Below are 6,000 nucleotides of genomic sequence, written 5' to 3' on the forward strand. Positions count from 1 at the left end.
CTTATCATAATTAAAACTAGAGTAAATTACAAGTTTTGTCCTTTACGTTTACACCAAATTGCAAGCGCTGTCCTTTAGCGCAAAAATTGACAGGTTCTGTCCTTTTTGTTTCAAAATCTTACATGTTATGTCCTTTAGGCCAAACTCAGTTAGATTTTTTTGGTTAAATCATATTATACAAGGGTAATTTGGTCTTTTTACCCATGTATATACATAAATATTTAATTAACAATAAAAAAATTGAAAAACTAATATAATATAATATATTATATACATAAATAACATTTGTAATTGATATCACATAGATGATAGAACCCACATCTCTCTCTCGTTCTACCCTGTCCGTCTTTCTCTCTACATCTGTCCACCACCAATGACAACCACCAACAACCACAACTCTCAACATCACCCACACCATCACTGTTCACCACCGCCCCACTCCCAACCACCGCTCCAAGGGTGTACTAGTTCAAGAACCGCCACTACCACCAGATCTGGGCAGATCTCTTTAACCATCTTTTGAAACCTTAACATATCTCTTGTTTTCATATCTTAAAAAATGATGAGATGGGTTTGAATGGTGGTGGTGATGGCATAAAAAAAAGAAGCACTCGTGGAATTAAGTTCACTTATTCCTAAGAGCTTCACCATTGTGGTGTCAGATCCTTTTTAGTTCTTAATGCAGCTACTCAGGGGAATCAATTTGCAACAGAACATGAATAATGAGATACACTTTTATATTGTTTATTCCTTTTTCATTCACAAAGAAGGCTTCTGTAAGTTGTTACTTTGAATGTTCTCGGTTGTAATTGCTCAGGGTTGTGTAGCTTTTTTTGTAATTGTTACCTGTGGCGGTGACGGAAGTGGTGGCGACGGTGGCAGAATTGATGGATTTCGGTGCATAAATTGATGTCTTCTACGCCTGTGATTGCTTGAAAGTATGATAATTTGTCGGTTGAATCAGTCATTTTGGTGTGATTTGTGGGGGATTTGGGGAGGTGATGAAGGTTTGTTAGGGTTTGATCGGTGAAGTGGGTGAAATCTGAGAGTAGAGAGAGAGAGAGGGGGGTAGAGAGAGAGAGAGAGAGAGAGAGGTTGAGTTGAATATATCATTTTGCTTTATTTTATATATAATTTTTAAAAACTGCGTTAAATGACCAAATTACCCTTGTGTAATATGATTTAACCAAAAAAATCTAACTGGGTTTGGCCTAAAGGACATAACGTGTAAGATTTTGAAACAAAAAGGACAAAACCTATCAATTTTTGCATTAAAGGACAACGCCTGCAATTTGGTGTAAACGTAAAGGACAAAACTTGTAATTTACTCTTCAAACTAACTTTTAACTCTAGACATGTTTACTTAACCCTGTCGATTGCTTATTTTACCGTTGTTTAGATTAAAGTTTGTATGGTCTATAATAACTCATCGATATATCATATATCATGTAACAAATACATCCTCGGCAGTACCCTCCTACAACCCCGCCACGAAGCGCGGGCTCCAATACTAGCTAAGCAACAAGAATCAAAATCATTAATTATATTACTCATTTAATATATATACACACACATTCAAGGAGATAGAAAAAAGTACTTTAGATTTATTTAACATATACATTAGTTAAAAGGGTAAATTACACTTTTCGTCCTTTATGTTTGTAGCGAATTACAGTGGATAACTTTTAATTTTAATAATTACAGTCACAATCCTTTATTTGAAAAACTCATTACACCTTTCGTCCTTTAGCATTAACCTGGTTAAAATTTTTAGTTAACTATGGCATGTGACTTGCACATGAGGGCAAAACAGTCATTTAATATACAAACATAACAAGAATTTCAAAATTAAAAAACTTAAATAAAAACCCATAACCCCCCCCCCCATCTCTTTCTACATCCCTCTTCTAGAACCCACTATCTCCCCTATACTCTCTCTACATCCCTCTTCTACAACCATCTAATGAATCCCAATCACCTTCAAAATGGGCGGCCGAAAAACTGGTTACAATCACATTTATTCTTCTATTGGTCAAACACTATGGTCAAAACCATCGTCGCCGCACAAAGACAACCACACCATCATTAAATCATTGAATAACAGGTCAGCGACGGCTCCTGTTATTTCAACTAAGGTCAAATCGGCGCATTCATGAAAGGGTGGTGGTGGCAGCCTGTAAACAAGCAAACGTGATGATGCTGATGACGGTTTATGGTGTAGATGGCTGATGATGATGGTTGTAGAAGAGGGATGTAGAGAGAGAGAGAGAGAGAGAGTACAGAGGAGAGAGTAGGTTATAAAAGAGGGATGTAGAGTGAGAGAGAAGGAGAGAGGAGGGTTTTATGGATAAAGTTTTTTAATTTTGAAATTCTTGTTATGTTTGTATATTGAATGTCTGTTTTGCCCTCATGTACAAGACACATGCCATAGTTAACTAAAAATTTTAACTAGGTTAGTGCTAAAGGACGAAAGGTGTAATGAGTTTTCCAAATAAAGGATTGTGACTATAATTATTGAAGTTAAAGGCTATCCACTGCAATTTGCTACAAACATAAATGACGAAAAGTGGAATTTACCCTAGTAAAAATAATATGTGTTCTCTTGGATTAAACATAGGTAAACGCATCAAAACATTTGTGTGTCAACATGGCATTAGTAGATACGGGTCGGTATCATCCCTCGAGTTGGTTAGTTTCCTACTATACATGTGATTTATCTCGAGTGACCATCAATAACTTTTGAAATAACCCCTGTAAAATTTTGAAATTGACTCATAAGAAATTTCAACAGTGATCTGGCCAATGTTTTGGTTAGCCGGATTACTTTTTGTATTTTGAACGCCAATCATATTTGTTATATCGAAAAAATGGCGGATGTTAATCTTTTCGTAGATTATTTAACAACTAGATTTCAAAATATTGAATTCGTATTATAATTTTCTAATGATAATTAACGTACTTTTATTATGTATTTGATATTCAACTTGGTTTTCATCTTTCTTTAAAGTGACCCAATCACCGAAACCAGATTGAAAAATGAACTATGTAACGATAGACAATTGATCCTAAAAAGTTTCCGACCCTATGAAAAACGTTTTATGGGTCTGCCACTAGAACATAGAGTCTCCCACCAATTATTTCTTGTAATTTTGGTGGTTCTTGTTGTAGTGTGTACGTTTATATTGATATTGATATTAATATTTTACTGTTAAAAAAACAGATAAAGCAATTGGTAATAATTCTTTATATAGACATTGTAGAGACCAAACGAGACTCTTTTTTGAAGTCACTTAAATCCAAGTAAAGAGATGCCCATGATTATGAAATTTCACAAAATCGAACATCGATGATACAACTTTTTACGTAAATTAGGTGAAGATGAGATTCCTAATTAGACAGGTGACTTTTACCCTTCCATATGTATCTGACTTTTGTTTCGTTGGTTGAAACTTGGCTATTATATATTCATTCCACACTATTTATTCTAAATATGATGTCAAATTGAGACAATATGAAGCAACGCAGGCGTCGGCACTCACCTTTTCTGCCCTTGAAATGAAATACATATACATATCATTATTATTATTATCTTTTGAAATACAACTAGATTTACCACCCGCTGCAATGCAGCGGGGCGTAAAACTATGTTGAATAGCATAAATACCAAACCACCGCCAACCAGTGGCGGAACTAAAACATTAACTCAGGGGTATCCAAAAAAAAAAAAAAAAATTTCATCGTGCCATCGTACAATATTAAAAAAACGACAACAAATAAATAAAGTAAAACAAACACCAAATAGATTTGTCCTCTTCTTTTTTTCATATCTTGAAATCGTTCCATCACATCGTCGTCTTTTATTTCACGTAAAAAATCCTTTTGGACCGCACAAACCATAACATTGTACAAAAATTCCCGACCCATTCGATTGCGTAAATCCATCTTGACAAGCTTCAATTTCGAAAAACATCTTTCAACGGTTGCGGTTGCAACCGGTAAAAGCAAAGCTAGCTTCACTATCCGATAAACTGAAGGACAAGAACTATGCATTCCCGTTTCAACCATAACACGTGCAGCATCACTTATTCCATTCAAGTTTGCAAATTTATCACCAACGCTTATAGTGTGACGAAATGACTCAATATCACCCAAAAGAGTCCCTATTTCTTGTGTAATAAAATCATCCGGGTACATCTTAGCAAACGCCAATATCTTCGATGGGTCAAACTTAGAAAAACCGTTACAAGTATTTAAACCCGACATATTTTTTTTTATCAAACTAGTTGTTACCTCGCTAAATCGATTTCCGAATTCTTGAGATACATGGTTAGAGTATTTTATTATTTTGGGCTAACATATAACTGGCTTTGGGCAGTTGGGCTTGTTATTTACAATCTTCAATGATTTGGGCTTTAATAACATAAGGTTTATAAGTAGTAATAATCTTATAACTGATTATTGATTTGGGTTGGGCTAAGAAGTAGGAACTAAGTTTATATACTGCAATTTGGGCTTACGGAGTTTTTTTAGGGGTTTCCTCGTAGTTGTTCAAGGGTATCCTTGGCATAAAAACCGATTTCTTTTACACTTCCGATAAAAAGTTGAGCCGTAGCCCGTGTTACGGCTTGGTATACATAAGGTCCACCCCTGCCGCCAACGACAATCAATACCGAAGCTACGGTGTGTTAATGTGAAAAAATTAGACTGTAACGTAAAACATAAAAAATAATAATTAAGTCGATTTAGGACCCCGCGCGTTGTAACGAACCTGTTAAACGGGAAAAATAGACGACGTAAAAACATTGAACCACACAAGCACGTTGAGCCATGTTAACTCGCAAAATCTAGTATGAAGCGTAAAACGAAACGTAAAAACGTTGAACCACACATGCACGTTACGCCGTGTTAATGCGTAAAATTTAAAACGAAACGTAAAACGAAAAATCTGCCAAATATGAAAAGTGTGGGGAACAAAGTTGAAAATAAAAAAATTGTGAGGTTTAATTATAAAAGATAAAAACTTTTGGATTAAAAGTAAAAAGTCAAACAGATTTAAGTTAAAAATGTAATATCATTTTTTTTTTTGAAACTCACAAATCATTTGAGTATAACACTTGTATCCTAAAACACCTGTATGCCTAAATATGGTACTAATTTATAGTTTGTTAATATATAAAAACATCTAGAATCACCACCACTGTTGAGTAGATTGGAAGCAAAATAATATACCAGCAGGCGATAAAAATTCAAAAGAAGATGACTGCACATTTACGTAAAATCAGGTGAAGATTGGATGATTCATAATCAACCAAGTAGCATAACTACTCCGCCCGTCTTTTTCCACTTTCTCACGTTGGTTCCAACATTACTGTCATTCCTAAATATTCAAACTTGATCATGCATGCATGCTGAGATTAATATATATTTACAATAATGACGCCCTAAGTTACTAAATTAGCGAATATATTATATGATATTCGGGATTCATTAAGTTACATCCAAATGTTTTTTTTTTTAATTTAAAATCTGACTAGGTTGTATATGAATATCTATATCACGTTGATAGATATTCCAGATCATATACTATGACTAGTTAGCGAAGATATTATATGATATTCTATATAACCAAAGGGTGCATCTCATTTCTCACCAAAGTGCTTGTAATCTAGTGGAATCAAGGTGTGGAGTAAATGTATTCTTTCTCACTCGATGAATATTGGTGTAGATTTAGAAGTAGGTTTTAAAGATGTGTGATGCAAGTTTTGTATTTCAATCAGACGTCTTGCGTAGCTTTCTAATCATGTATAATGTTGTTTCAGATTAAAGTATTTCATAGGTACATGAAATCAGTAACCAAATAAGACCAAAGTGTACTTCAAAGAACAAGTATGATTTTTCAGTTTTTTTGCGTTAAAATTCATGTGTTCGATGATGATTCTGAAATCACACTAGATGATTCCCATATATAAGGGTTGAACAAACATAATGATTGGGCGAAAC

This window comes from Helianthus annuus, chromosome 4, assembly GCF_002127325.2.
Source record: "Helianthus annuus cultivar XRQ/B chromosome 4, HanXRQr2.0-SUNRISE, whole genome shotgun sequence".
NCBI classification, from domain to species: Eukaryota; Viridiplantae; Streptophyta; class Magnoliopsida; order Asterales; family Asteraceae; genus Helianthus; species Helianthus annuus.